Genomic DNA, 16,236 nt, shown 5'->3' on the forward strand with positions numbered 1-16,236 from the left:
AAGACAGATCACTTTTCATGCCAGCAAGGCTGTAGCCCTGGCTGCAGAGCCCAGGATTGGACCCCTTCCCAAGCAGGCTGGTCGAGACAGAGGGGATCAGGGTACTTCCTCTGGAGTTCAACCATGCATCCAGCCCTGCCCTAGCCAAGCACATCCCTCCTTGGGATGGTGACAGTCTGGGGGACTCTGAGCCTTTTTCTTTGAGCCTGCTCCATATGTGAGTTTGTACCCATCTCCTGCTCAACTGTAACAAAGCCAAATTTAGTGTCAAGCAGGACACCAGGGTTTCTGAGGAGATGTGAGGTGAAAGCAAGAAGCTGGACACTTGTCAACTGGGGGAGAAAGTCCAGGTGCCTCCTGTAGCCTGGTCTTGCCTCCAGCCTCTAGTCATTGTTACCTCCCACACTTCAACATGTGTCTGCAAGTGGGTTTCAACCAGTCTTTTTTGGTTTTTTTTTTTAAAGAGAACTCTTTATGACTTTGATGTACAGAACATTCAACAGCACACACTCAGCCTGGTTTGGTGGCCACTTCTTTAGCCTTTGGTTTTTCCAATTTGGCGATGTGAGCCATCGACTTTGGACCCAGGACGTTACCTCCTCAGTGACAGTGAATGTCATCATTTCTGTCGTTGTAATTGGTCCTAATGGTTTCCATCAGCTTAGCCAGAGCACCTTTGTCTTCTGAGTTATCCTGTGTGAAGGCAACATTGGTGCAGGTCTTCCTGTAGACAAGATGCCCTAGTCTGGCCTTCACCTTGATAATGCAGTGGGGGACCCTCATCTTATGACATAGGGCAGGCAGGAAGACAACCGACTCAATGGGATCCACATCATGTGCAATCACTACCAGCAGAGACTTCTTATTTTCCATTAAGGTGGTGACAGTTTTAACCCCAGCTTGAAGGACAGGTGGCCACCGAGGGGGGGCATGCCCTTTGCTGGCAGCTTTCTTCTCATCCCAGGCCAACAATATCTGCTTCTTCTCTTGCTTTGTCTCTGGTCTGTATTTGTGGGCCAGCTTAAGCAGTTGAATAGCTGTTTGGCGGTCCAAGGCCTGGGTGACCTGGTTAATCATGAGAGGCACTTTAAAAAATTTTTTTGTTACATTTTATTTATTTTTGATAGACAGACAGACAGAGCACAAGTGGGGGAGGGGCAGAGAGAGACGGAGACACAGAATCCAAAGCAGGCTCCAGGATCCGAGCTGTCAGCACAGAGCCTGACACGGGGTTTGAACTCACAAACCGAGACATCATGACCTGAGCCAAAGTCAGACACTCCACCGACTGAACCACCCAGGCACCCCCATGAGAGGCACTTTTACACGTTTCTAGAGAAGAGGCCTTTGCCTCTGCAGCCAGATGTAGTGGGGCCATTTGAAGAAGCAGGTGAGGTCGCTTTTGGGCTGGATGTCCTATCTGATGCCAAAATTTGTGGGCCTTTTCTCAAACAGGAGATTGACCACCTTCTTGGCCTCCCGAGTTTTGACGACAGTGGGGGCTGGGACTACCTTCTTCCTCTTAGCCTTCTTTCCTTTCAGTGAAGAGAGTGGGTTCATCCAATCTGGTCTGCTCACAATTTCCCTAAACACAGAACAAATGTTCCCCACTCTGTATTCCCTCTGTCAGAGGCTTCCCTTATTTGCAATGGCTTCTCCTCCGCCTACCCCAACCCTCCCCATCCCCAAGGCATTGCTTGGGTTCCCCTCCTCTGCAAAGCCTCCCCACCGAGATCTCCCTGTGGTGTTTTCTAGTCCACCTTGGGTTCTCTGACCCAACCACAGAGAGGGCAGCCCTTCCATCTGGCCCTATACCTTGGTAGCTGGGCCTGGCCAAGCAATGAGCTGGTGCCTCCCCCACTTTCCTGGCCTCGGCACATGACAGGGAGGGGATTTCCTTTGGGGCCTTAACTGGGAATTGTTCTCTTGCCCCACATCAGCCGGCTGCTGGGGGAGAGTCTTCAGTAGTTTCATTTCCCTCGTTTGGAATGTAGTTTTTAAGAACCAAAAGTCAAAAACGGAAAGAGGAGAGGCCACCGCCCACAGTGGAACCACTCAACCCCTCATGATGCCAGTCCTGGAAAAGCTTAGGGTTCAATGCAACGACTGAGGGTGAGGGAGGGTGGCTTGGCTGAAGGTCCTTCTTGGCTTGTTTACTCCTCTGCTGTAACCGTTTGGGGAGGGGGTGGGTCTCAAATCCTCAGGTCAGCTCTTCCTGCTCCTTGTTGCCCATGAGGTGGGGACTTACACAATTCACAAAGCTCTCCTAGGATAATGAGCCCATGGCCTCACTCAGCCACTAATTCCAGTAACTGACCTCCGTGTGGACCCTGCCCCTGCCTCTTCCTTTTCTAGAAATACTGACAGTATCAACATATGATGAAAGATTTCGTGTGGGGCAAAGATGACAAGATTCCTGCAGAAGTATCCTGTCAGTGCCAAGGTGCAGCTAGCACTGTGACACTGATGGGGAGGGACACACACGATAGGCATGGTTCGGTTCAGGGCAGAGTTGGGAGGGAATGAATCATGCAAAGACAGGTGCTGGGAGAGTCATGGGAGAAAGGTGCATGACTATTGGGTGACTCCAAAGGAAGCTTTGTGGAAAAGGCAGCGTCTGAACTGCATGCTTACAAGATGGGACTGGGTGTGGGGTCAAAGACTGAAGGAGAGATCAGGAAGGTGATGCATGAGATAAAGTCATGCCAAGGAGAGACTGTAGGAGAGGTGATGGCATCTCTCTGCACGTCTGCAGGAGTCTGATCAAGGTTCTTCTGTCCGGTGCTGCACACGGGCAGTTCTTGTTCCACTTCTGCCTTTCCGGGGGCAGGGGGTCCTGGCAGGCAGGGACTATGGTTTGTTCACATTGGTATGCATCCCTAGCAATACCTGGTCTAGCATCTAGTGGGTGCCCAGCAAAGGTTTTTCTCTCTCTCTTTCTTTCTTTTTATTGAAGTGTTGTTGGCGAACAATACATACAATATTGTATTAGTTTCAGGGGTACAATATAGTGATTCAATATCTACATACAGTAAGAAGTGATCACTGTGAGAAGACTAGCTACCACCTGTCACCATACAAAGTTGTTACAATATTGTTAACTATATTCCCTGATGCTGTGCACTACATCTCCTTAATGTATCTTATACCTTTTAAATCCCCGTCTCCTATTTTTCCCATCGCCCCACCCCTTCCCTCTCACAACCACCAGATTGTTTTCTGCATGAGTCTGTTTCCGTTTGTTTGTTTGTTTGAATGCTTATTTATTTTGAGAGGGACAGAGAGAGCAGGGGAGGGGCATAGAGAGAGGTGGGGGAGAGAGGGAGAGAGAGAGAGAGAGAGAGAAAGAGAGAGAATTCCAAGCAGGCTCTGCGCTGCCATCATGGAGCCCAATGCAGGGCTCGATCCCATGAACTGTGAGATCATGACCCCAGCCCAATTGAGTCTGATGCCCAATGGGCTGAACCATCCAGGGAACCTTTGTTTCTTTGTTTTGTTTTTTAGCAACAGAATTTTTGTTAATGTTTATTATTGTTATTTTTGGAAAGAGCACAAGTGGGGGAGGGGCAGAGAGAAGGGGACAGAGGATCCAATGTGGGCTCTGTGCTGACAGTGTGACAGCAGCAAGCCCATTATGGGGCTTGAACTCAAGAACTGTGAGATCACGAGCTGAGCCGAAGTCAGAAGCTCAACCTACTGAGCCACCCAGGTGCCTCTAGCAACAGAAAATTTCTTAAATGAATGAAAGTTGAAGTGTCATTTGCCCTAGAGCAGTTGGAGAGGTTGAAGATTTAAGAAAAGTCACTTATTGGTCATTGAGAAATCCTTCTTCACAATTGATGAATATAAATCTGAGTCCTTACTGGGGGAACTGGGTGGTTCAGTTGGTTAAGCGTCTCTTGATTTTGGCTTGGGTCGTGATCGAGTTCCACGTTGGGCTCTGTGCTGACAGGGTGGAGCCTGCTTGGGATTCTCTCTCTCCCTCTCTCTCTCTCTCAAAATAAATAATAAAATAAAATAAAATAAAATAAATCCCAGTCTTTATCATGGGCTCAACGCCTTGCGTGATCTGGTTCTGTTGGGGAATGTGATCAAAAAAGACATGATCACTGACAGACCCATGAGCTGGACCTAGGCACTCACAGGCTCCTCTTTCCCTCCCCTGTCCTTTGGAATATGGGTTCCACTTTCCTTTCCCACTCCCAGAGTCTCCTCCAAGGACAGAGCCTTGAGATGGTGATGTGATGTTGAAAACACCTGCATGGTATCTATGTGCCCAGTCGGGGCCTCCTTATAAACTTTTCAGATTGGAGGGCGGGTGCAGGGATCCATTCATCTTGCTGCTGCTGCTCAGGACAGGACTTTTATGTAAGTTCCCGTACCTATTATTAACATTGCCATCTACCAACCCTGAGCAGCCTGCCCTTTCTTAGGTCTCTCCCTGCCCTCTGAGTACAGGGGCCAGTTTCAGATTACACGAGGGAGGGCTTTCAGATTACCCTCCTGGGAGGGCTGTGAACCTACAGGTCCCCTCTCTGTCCTTCTGATTTCATACCCTAACACTTTCCTCCTCATTTGCTCCACTCAGAGCATATTGTCCTCCTGATAGCTCCTCATTTGAGCCAAGCAGGCTTCTGTCTCAGGGCTTTTGCCATTTGCTCTTTCCTAGGCCTGGAATGCCCTCTCCCTCCACCAGATAGCCAAACACCACACTCCCTAATTTCCTTTAGGCCTCTGCTCAAATGTCACCTCCTCAAGGAGGCTTTCCTTGAACATAGCATCTAAAAGGGCACCCCTGCATCACTTTCTTTTCCCTTACTTTAATTTTTCTGCATAACATTTTTTTTTTAATTTTTTTTTTCAACGTTTTTATTTATTTATGGGACAGACAGAGACAGAGCATGAACGGGGGAGGGGCAGAGAGAGAGGGAGACACAGAATCGGAAACAGGCTCCAGGCTCCGAGCCATCAGCCCAGAGCCTGACGCGGGGCTCGAACTCACGGACCGCGAGATCGTGACCTGGCTGAAGTCAGACGCTTAACCGACTGCGCCACCCAGGCGCCCCACTGCATAACATTTTTAAATTCATGTCACTGGCTAACATCTTATAAATGTACTCACTAATTGTCTGCCTCTCCAACTAGATTGGGTGCCCCTGAAGGAAAGAACTTTTATTCACTGCTGACACACATCAGGTGCTTGTATGTGTACATGGACTAGCGAATGAATGATCTTCAAAGCAGCAGTTTTTAAGTAGAGGGGTGGGGTCAGGAGCCAGGGTGCTGGATAATTAGTGCCTAGGCATATGAAAATAAACACAGGGAGGGACAACTGCTCTTTCAAGAAATAAGGTAATGAAAGAAAGGAAGGGTCAGTGCTGAATATCTCTCGCAAAGCATGCGGTGCCATATAAATATATCTATTTTCCCTGGCAGAGGGATCAGGTAGAGATGAGCAGAGATGGGATCGAGTCCACAACTGGCATAAGACTTGGCAGAGTGGGAAACCCTCTGCATGTGGCAGAAGTCAAGGCAACGTGGGGCACCTGGGTGGCTCAGTCGGTTAAGCAGCCAAGTTCAGCTCAGGTCATGATCTCACGGTTTGTGAGTTCAAGCCCCATATTGGGCTCTGTGCTGACAGCATGGGGCCTGCTTGGGATTCCATCTCCCTCTCTCTCGGCCCCTCTCTGTCCCTCTCCTGCTCTCTTTTTTTCACTCAAAATAAATAAATAAACTTGAAGAAGAAGAAGAAGAAACAGAAGAAGAAGAAGAAGAAGAAGAAGAAGAAGAAGAAGAAGACTACAACGACAGCAAGGCAACGGACAGACAGACCTGAATGGACTGTTGATTGATCATCCCTGCTTACAAAGAGTCATAGCAGGCAAGGTGTGGGGAACTTGCCCTGTGCTATTGTAAGAAAACAATGGGCAGCCCACGTCTGGTGGAGGATAAAGCAGACCTTGACATGAGGTCCAAAAATCATGGCCACCTGCCTAGGTACATACATTGTCCCTCAACAACTCTGTGAAGTAGGTACTAATAGTCTTAAATTACAGAAGAGAAAATTGGGGTCATGTGGTTGGTTGCATGTCTTGCCCAAGGCCACAAAGTAAAAAGTGTTAGTACCAACTTGTTTTTAGTAAGTTAGTGGTTTTTTTAAAAAAAATTGCTGACTATAACAGCATTACATAGACACTGGAAAGGCTAAAAAGAAGAAAATCAACCATGGAGGCACAATACAGAGACAACTCTCTATTAACATTATGGTATGTTGCATTCCAAGCTTCTTCTATGCATAAGTAATATGTTTTTTTAGATATAAAGTTTAGGGGCACCTGGTGGCTCATTCAGTTAAGCAACTGACTTCAGCTCAGGTCATGATCTCCCAATTCATGGGTTTGAGCTCTGCATGGGGCTCTGTACTGATAGCCTGGAGCCTGCTTTGGATTCCTTTTCTCCCTCTCTCTCTGCCCCTCCCCTGCTTGTGCACGCTCTCTTCTCTCTCTCTCTCTCTCTCTCAGAAATAAATATAAAGTTCAGATTCCATGTGTTCTTTTAAAAATTTACATAAATAATTTATAACAATGCATTGCAATTATTTTCCTATACCCTTAAGTTTTCATGGCTGTGATTTTGATCAGCTCTGTGGTGTTCTCTCACTTGGATGTCTACAATTATCCAGTCCTCTTCTGTGTTGCATTATAGTACAGGTCCAAAATAACCCATCCTAAAATTCTGGGGCCAAAAGTGTCTCAAAAAAATCATGATCTTTCATGATTTACAAGGGTAACACAGTGCATATGCTGGCTAATTCTTTCAACAGGGTCTAGAACCACACCCCGAAATCAACAAATTAATATTTTTTCAACAAACATGAATATTTATACTAAGTGGGCAAACGATAAAGTGAGCAAAATAGGGTTTTGTCAGTTCAGGTCAGGTTTTGCAACCCAGTAAGTTTGTGCCAAACTCACCAAAACAAGACAAAACAAAACAAAAGACACCAAAAACAAACAAACAAAGCAAAACAAACAAAGACACCTTTGATTTTCAGAGATTTCAGAATGGTGGACTCGTGTCAGGATTTGAAGCCTGGCTTGCTCCACAGTCTGCCCGTGTTTCCCAACAGCTAGGGCACTCTAGCATGCCAGGAGAAGGAAAGGCCTAAGCATGAGACAAGGTCCTGGCTGCTCAGGGAAGCAAAAGAATCTAAAAAAAAAAAAAAAAAAAAAAATGGTGGTGGGATTCCTCAAACAGGGAGGGTTCAGGTCTGGAGGTCAGCTGTAGGACAAGAAGCGGGTTCCTTAGAAGGGAGGGAGGACCAGAGAGAGAAGAAAGTGCTGGTTCTGGAGACCCAAGAGGCCTTGGCGTGGGGCAAAGCGCATACAAACTGCTACAGAGCACCAGTCAAAAGCTCTCCAATTCATTTTACACGCACCCACCCCCAGAAGCTCTACACGTCAAAAAGAAGACTACCACTGGGGGCCCTGCCAGGCCTCCTGAGACCCTGGGAGAGAGGAAGGAAGGGCGGAAGGCTCAGAAGCAGCCTGTTGTGGCAGGAGAAGAAGCACAACTTTGTTGATCTTGTAGAGGCGTAGGGCATTGGGCCCCACTCTCCTCCCTGTTCCTGTGTCAAGTGTGGTTTGCTATCAAGTGGTAGCAGGTTCAGCCACAGTCAGGGGAGGTAGTGAGGAGAGGCCCCCAGAGAGCGAAAGGCCCTGTGGTAGGCGCCCTGAATCTGGAAGCTGATTTGCTACGGCTGCTTTCAGCTGATGAACAGAATCAATGGTGGGGATGGGGGCTTCTGGGTTGTGCAAGGCATGCTGGGAAGTGTGGGTTTTAATTGGCAGTTGGGCAGTTTAGCCACAAGCTGGGGGCAGGGTGGGGTCGGCAGAGGAGGGGAAGCTGGTGAGCGGAAACAGGGAGGAGTGATCTTTTTTTTTTTTTTCTCACACTAGCACAACAGAGGATGATTGACCTGTCAGAACCAATTATTACTACTGAGTGCAAGGGCTGAATTCAGGCAAATTTCACCACTCTGAAGGACATTCTTCCCTTCATTGCTTCTCACCATAGTTACCAAGATCTGTTGCACCCACGATGCATTTCCCATACACATCTTGCAAAGTCCCTCCTGCAGGGATCTCCTCTTCTCCACCAGGTTATTGTCACTACCTTAGTGATTTCACTGAAGACTCACCTCCCCCAAACCCTGCCCTCATTAATCCCATCGTATTCAATTTCTTACCTCTACTTATGTAAAATGCCACCTAATTCTTCCAGAAATCAAATTTCTGGCAACTATCATTAACCAAAACACAGCAGAATGCTGTCTCAAAGACGGGCACCTCATACATGGGATAAACTGAGTCATCCTCAGCCTCTACCTAGAGTAATAATAAATATTTCTTTATTTATCCCCTTTGAGAATAAGGGGTGATGGCAGAGAGTAAGAAAAAAAGATAAACGTAAATATACGAGGGCATGCTCTTGTAACTGCTTTTAGTTCCTCCTGACCATGCCATGTTGCCCTTTAAAATAGGGCAGACAGCCTTGCAGGGGTCCATAACCCATGCGCAGTGACCCTCAGTCATTGATGCTCGTAACAGGGCTCTAGGTCATCAAGAACAGACTAACTTACATAAAGAATTCTTACAGCTCAATAACAAAAACACAAATAAACCGATTAAAAAATGGGCAAAGAATGTGAACATACATTTCTCCAGAAGATATGCAAATGACCAATAAGCACACGAAGAGACGCTCAACATCATTTGTCATCAGGAAAATGCAACTCGAAACCACAATGAGATATCACTTCACACCCACCAGGATGGCTAAAATAAAAAGACGGATAACAAGTACTGGCGAAGATGGGGAGAGACTGGGACCCTCACACACGTCTCTGTCAGGCATGTGAAGCGGTGCAGAAACATTGGAAAATTGTCTGGCAGTTTCTCAAAGGGTTAAACATGGAGTTATCACATGACCCAGCCATTCCATTTGTAGGTACCCAAAAGAAATGAAAATATAGGGCCATATAAAAATATATGCATGAATGCTCATAACAGCAGTATTTGCGATAGCCAAAAAGTGGAAACAGCCAAAACAACCATTGAAGGATACATAGAAAGACAAAATGTGGTATATCTATACAATGGAATATTATCCGACCATAAAAAGAATAAAGTTCTGATACATGCTACAACACAGATGAACCTTGAAAACATACTAAGTGAAAGAAGTCAGTCACAAAAGGCCACATACATGATTCGATTTATATGACATGTCCGGAATAGGCAAATCTATAGAAACGGAAAGATTAGCAGTTACATAGGTCTGGGGCTTGAAGAGTGTTGGGGAGAGAGCGTTAATGGGTAGGGAGTTTCTTTCTGAAGTGACGAAAATGTTCTAAAATTGATTGTGGTGATGGGTGTACAACTCTGTGAACTCTCTGAGTGGCCCAATGGGTTAAGCGACCGACTCTTAATTTCAGCTCAGGTCATGATCTCGTGGTTGTGAGGTTGAGTCTCGCGTGGGCTCGGCTCTGAGTGTGGAGGCTGCTTGGGATTCTCTCTTTCCCTCTCTCTGTGCCACTCCCTTGCTTGTGTGTATGAGCATGCCTGCACACACTTTCTCTCTCAAAACAAATAAATAAACATAAAAAAAGAATTTTAAACAATCAGAGTGAAAAAAATCAGTGCTGAGGTTGATACCCAGTTACCTGGAAAACACATTTATGGAAAACATCTTGTTTCCTAACTATTACACTCTAAAGCAGATGAGATATTAGAGCGACTGTCAACATCTTAATGCTCAAAAACCTCATGCTAAGTGACAGACTGACGTAGTATTTGACCACACTATCCTTGAAAGTGTGCAGAGTTTCTCTTTGTAGCTGTGGAGTATTTCAAGTACATACATTTAGCCTTCCAAAGCAAAAATATTTCCCTACTATTGAACACTCCCTTTAACATCTGTTTAAATGTGGCTTAAAACATTTTTTTAAATGCGTATTTATTTTTGAGAGATTGACAGACCACTAGTGGGGGAGGGGCAGAGAGAATCTGAAGCAGGCTCCAGGCTCTGAGCTGTTAGCACAGAGCCTGAAGCAGGGCTTGAACTCACGGACGGAGAGATCATGCCCTGAGCCAAAGTCAGACACTTAACCGACTGAGCCACCAAGGCACCCCTGTTTAAATGTTTTTAAATGTTACGTTTTAGAGATTTTGAAGTTATAGATTTCTTATTTATCATTCCAATCTTAACATACGGGCTGCTGGAGCGAGTGCGTACATTTCTTATTTAAAATACAATTATCCTTGGGGCACCTGGGTGGCTTGGTCCGTTAAGCATCTGACTTCGGCTCAGGTCATGATCTCAGAGTCCGTGAGTTCGAGCCCCACGTCGGGCTCTGTGCTGACGGCTCAGAGCCTGGAGCCTGTTTCAGATTCTGTGTCTCCCTCTCTCTCTGCCCCTCCCCTGTTCATGCTCTCTCTCTGTCTCAAAAATAAATAAACGTTAAAAAAAAATTTTTTAAATACAATTATCCTAATCCTATGATGGAGATGGTTGCTAAGGAGACCATTAACATAGATTAATTATACTATATTAATATATTATCCAGTTATTTTAAGTGTAATATAAAGATAATAAACATATAAATATTTACAAATTCATATCGTTTAAGTATAAAAATTAATTATATGTCAGTATATATCAGAAAACTCCAGGCAGCTGGTATTCCTTGTGAAAGAAGGAATTCCTTTGAGAGCAGAAATGACTCCCTTCTTCTGTTTGGGGAAAAGAACACCATTTACCTAAGACTTGGATCTATAATAGTATTTGCTGTGTTGTTTTTGAGAAGTGGTCAGCATCCAAACCCCCTTACTACGTAGTCTTTCTTTGCACGGCCGTGGTAGGAAACAGAGCCCCATGCCTTGGAAATTAGGGTATGATTGCATGATCCAGGCTCAACCGTCTGAGTCTGTGCTTAGAACCATGGGTCTGGAGGAAGCGATGCAAAGAAGCTGACTGCTCCAGAGGTGACAGCGGCAGCCTCCGATATCTGAGGCAATGATGGCAGCAGTGCCAGGGGCAGTGCTCAGCAGCCACAGTGACACAGCTTTCCAAGCAGGCTGTCCCCATGGCATGACCACGGCTGTCCTTACAGCTGCCCACCTCCCCTTGGTGCTGTTCATTTGCTCACCAAGATCTTCAGCCTCACATTGACACCTACCTACTATCCTTCCAAGAATTCCTTTCCTGCCCAAAGGATGCACAATCAGTTTCTGTTGGTTGCAGTCAGGAACACTTGCATTCAAGAACCCCTCCAAATGGTGGGGAGGAGGGAGAAATCAAAAAAACCTCTGTAAGTTGGAAAAGTTGATGGGGGAAAGAGGAGAGGCAGCGGCGAGAAGGAGGTATTGGGATTTGGAAAGGTAAAAATGAAGATTTTCCTGGAACTAGCAGAAAGCAATGACGGCAACAACTCCTATTAGAATAGGACCACATGAGGGGCGCCTGCGTGGCTCAGTCGGTTAAGCCTCCGACTTCAGCTCAGGTCATGATCTCGCGGTCCGTGAGTTCGAGCCCTGCGTTGGGCTCTGGGCTGGTGGCTCAGAGCCTGGAGCCTGCTTCTGATTCTGTGTCTCCCTCTCTCTCCGCCCCTCCCCCATTCATGCTCTGTCTCTCTTTGTCTCAAAAATAAATAAATGTTTAAAAAAAAAACTTTTTTTAATTAAAAAAAAAAGAATAGGACCTCATGATGTGCAGCTGTGAGCAAAGCTGCTGGACCCCAAGGAAATAAGAACTGCAATCCAACTGGCACCAGTCAAAAATTAGAGTCCCCCACCCTAGAAGGAAATGAGTTACATGAGTGATAGAGCTCTCTTCAGAGAGAGTTGTGTCTGATATCCTGAAATAGTGTTTTGGGGTATACTTCTGGGTGAGTTAGGTCTGGAAACACATACAAGAACAAGAGTTAAATGTTAGCCAAAACTTGATAATAATACAGGAAACCTGAAATATTTAAAACATGCCAGTGCTCGTTTCGGTAGCACATACGCTAAAATTGGAATGATATGGAGAAAAATAAATAAATACATAAATAAAATATGCCGAAGATATTAGTGGAAACATTAATAAACAATATTTTTAAAAAATTTTTAATGTTTATTTTTGAGAGAGAGACAGAGAGAGATAGAGTGTGAGCAGGGGAGGGGCAAAGAGAGAGGGAGACAAGGGGGGCTCAAACCGTGAGATCATGACCTGAGCTGAAGTTGGACACTTAACTCACTGAGCCACCCAGGCACCCCTAACCAATAAATTTTTACAGGTGAAATAATATCAGCTCAAATTAAGAATTGAGAAGATTGGCTTATGATTATGTGATAGAAATTCTTGTGATTTGGGTTATTATTATTATATATTAATATATATAACATATAATATATACTATTATATAATTACTATTTAAACTATTCTGAAATTATAATTCTATGTAATTGTAATCACAGCTATTACAATTGGAATTATCAACAAGAAAATAATTCTAAGTTTATAGTGGTTTATAAGTTAAATTTGGCAATACTGAATTAAGATCATTTCTTTTTTTTTCTTTTTATTTTTTTTGAGAGAGAAACAGAGTGTGAGCAGGGGAGCGGCAGACACACACACACACACACACACACACACAGAATCCAAAGCAGGCTCCAGGCTCTGAGGTGTTAGCACAGAGCCAGACGTGGGGCTTGAACTCATGAACCGTGAGATCATGACCTGAGCCGAAGTGGGACACCCAACTGACTGAGCCACCCAGGCGCCCCTGAGATCATTTCAATGAAATGTTCCTTTCAATCTTATCTCTTCAATCATACAGATTGTGATTATTAGGCTTTTTATTACTTGGGGTAAAGTCAGATGTACTCCTGATGACTGGAAATGGAAACAGGCTTGGGCAGCAGTTTAACTGAAACAGGGTTACTTAAGAAACCGAAAAAGTGTAACACTCTCTAACCTACCTAACTTTAGAAACAAAAACAAAAGAGCAGAAGGAGGAGTCACAGGAATAGCCATACTACTTGGAATCACAACCTCAAGTGGCCCCCAGAGGTGTGCCCTGTTATCTTTCCCCTACCACGTCTATGAGGAGTGCAAGATGATCTGCCAGCAGGAGGAAGCAAAGGCATTTAAAAAAGCTTCTCTCTATGGGGGCTTGGGTGGCTCAGTGGGTTAAGCGTCTGACTTTGGCTCAGGTCATGATCTCAGGGTTCATGGGTTTGAGCCCCATGTCCAGCTCTGTGCTGACAGTTGAGAGCCTGGAGCCAGCTGCAGATTCTGTGTCTCCCTCTCTCTCTTCCCCTCCCCTGCTCATTCTCTCCTTCTCTCTCTCTCTCTCTCTCTCAAAAAATGAATAAACATTTAAAGAATAAATAAAATTAAAGAAACCTCCCTGCCTGACTTGTTGGGGGAAGAGATGAAGGCATCCTGGGAAGTAACCAAGGAACCCATGTCAGGAGTGGAAAGGCTATCAGGTTATAGGTCACAAGGATCGAAGACTGAGGGTAGGAGGAGAGGAGAGATCCAGAAAGCTGACCGCTAGCCTTTCCACATCATAAAAATGGCCCAGAAGTAGGGAGATGCTGATGAAGAGATCTTTACATCGTCAGTCTGGCTAAAAGTCTGTCCAACTAAGACCAAGTGTGAGTGTGATAAGCTTTTTAACCAGAGACAGAACTTGGGCTCTAGAGTCAGACTCTGGCTCTCATGTCCAGGCTCTAGCACCTGCCAAAGAGGATGAACTTGAGCAGACACCTATCTTCTTTGGGCCTCAGCTTCCCCATAGGAATGGTGCCCCTTAACCAGCAAGCACTCAATAGACCTTAGCTATTATTATTGCTTGCTGACAATTTCATCTTCCAGAGCGCAGAGGAAGTGATAAGGGGAACTGCCACCCTGAGCCTAAATTTGGCCAAAAGGAGGAATTGGTTGGCAGAGTGGAAGTGACAGGAACCTTTGGAAGAAAGAAACTGTGTCTTCTTGAAGTCCGTGGTGGTGAGAAAAATGACAGCACACACTGAGATATGTTCCCTCGATTTTATTTTTTTTTTAAGTTTGTTTATTCATTTTTGAGAGTGAAAGAGAGCACACACATGCTCAGGGGAGAGGCAGAGAGAGAGGGAGAGAGAGAGAGAGAGAGAGAGAGACTCCCAGGAAGGCCCCTCGCTGTCAGCACAGAACCCGACTCAGGGCTCAGTCCCATCACTGTGAGATCATGACCTGAGTCGATACCAAGAGTCAGACGGTTAAACGACTGAGCCACCCAGGTACCCTGAATTCAGTACTTCTTAGGAACATTCACTTTACCTGTAAAATCCCACGTCAGTGAAAAAGGGAAAGGAGCTTAAAGAAACCAAACAGTTGCATGTATGTTTGTTGATTTGATTGTACAAGAAAGTAAGCCCAAGATGAACAGAGAGGTGCATATCCACTGATAAACACAAAAACATGGAACGGATGCCCAATGGACTTTTGAGAAAGTGAAAGCCTCACATGAATAGAGACCCATAAAGGGCTTCATAAAGTCATATTCAAAGCAAAAAGGGGATACACTGTTTGTGGTCAATGTTGTCATGTTAGTGGGTGACAAAGAGAAAGCAGAACTCTTCAATTTGTGTTTTGCTTCTGTTTTCTCTGTCAAAGGGAATGTTCTTAGAATAGAAACACCCAGAGGAAAAGTTAACCCAAGGTGGGAGAAAAAGTTGCAAGAGACAAACCCAGTGACTTTATATGAATTCCAGGAATCTGACCAGAACAAATTATCTTTCAGAGTCTGGGAAGACTTGCAAATGAATTACCCTTGTAGCATTGTCTAAGGGACAGACCTGTGGAGGCAGACACATTACAATTTTCAAAACAGTGAGGAAATTCAATTCTACACACCACAAGCCATTGTGTTTATTTCTATCCCCAGAACCAAAATGGATTATTAATGAGACGGTTCGTGGGCACCTCAAAGGGGCAGTGGTCACTAGGAGCTGGTGTAGGAAGCTAGAGAACATTTTGATCCTTTCCATCTTGTCCCCAAGGAGCTTTTCAATGCAAACACTTCAAATGAATTTTACCAACATTGATTAATTTTCATCAGGAATGTGTTTTCTGGAACAAACACTAAGCCACTTTAATTCTTTGTTCATCTTTCTATGATACTGACACATTTCCATTTTATCTGTTTTTATTTTTAGTCAGCTGAGACATTTTCACCAGGATCAATTCTTCTCCTTTTAAAATTTTAAGTTAAGTTTTGTCTCATTGCTCAGTTTCTTTATCTGTATCAGATCTACATCAAATTTTACCACAGTTTCTGTCATATTAGGTGACATTGTGACTGTACTCCCTGCCCCTCCACCCCTACATCTATTTCCTTATTCCTAGTGACAACCCCAGCTTTTGTCCAGGAACCATATCTTCACCAGGCAATCCAGGAACTTTGAGGAAAGCTAACTTCACTCCTGGCTGATGCACTGGAATGTTATTATGGCAGGACATAGGACATGACTTAATTCATACCAATAAGGTTGGAAAAAGACTTTTGGTGGGGGCTTCTAGAAAAGCAGTTCCCTTCTCTTCCTCTGCGTAGGGTGCTGTGAAGATGTGAAGCCTTGAATCACTGCAGCCATTTTGTTGCCATGAGGAAATACCGGCTGAGGACTAAACCAGCACACAGAGAGGGGCAGGACGTAGGGGCCTCCATGGAAACAAAAGTGATCAAACTACATCTAAAAGAGCTATTTTATGGGTTTTATGGTTGTTGTACAGTCATTAAATCCCCTCTCTGCTCTCCCCTTTTAAGCCCGTTCAGTTGAACTTTTTATTCCTTGCAACTGAAATTGCCTTAATGACCACTGTGAGTTGTTTACATGGTCACTATGTATACAACGTCCAAATTTTCTTTTTTTTTTAAAGTTTATTTATTTATTCATTTATTATTTTTTTAATAATCCCTGCACCCGGCATGGAGCTTGAACTCACCACCCCAAGATCAAGAGTTGGACGCTCTTCTGACTGAGCCAGCCAGGCGCCCCTATGAAGTCCAAATTTTCTGATTCAAATTTTGCAGGCCCAAATTCTTTTAAAATTTTTATTTCCAGTATTTAGTTACAACTTTTTAAATGTCTCATTATAAGCAATTGTCAGTTTCATGTTCTGTTGATTGTGTCTGTCAGTGATAGTCAT

At 44.7% G+C, this 16,236-nt stretch overlaps 1 pseudogene; it reads right to left on the reverse strand.

Annotated features, from left to right (window-relative positions):
- Nucleotides 1–510: 510 nt before the first annotated feature.
- Nucleotides 511–1,565, reverse strand: LOC112849895 (large ribosomal subunit protein eL8 pseudogene; annotated as a pseudogene).
- Nucleotides 1,566–16,236: the final 14,671 nt, after the last annotated feature.

Source organism: Puma concolor, chromosome C2 (assembly GCF_028749965.1).
Source record: "Puma concolor isolate L17-30 chromosome C2, mPumCon1.1.hap2, whole genome shotgun sequence".
NCBI lineage: Eukaryota > Metazoa > Chordata > Mammalia > Carnivora > Felidae > Puma > Puma concolor.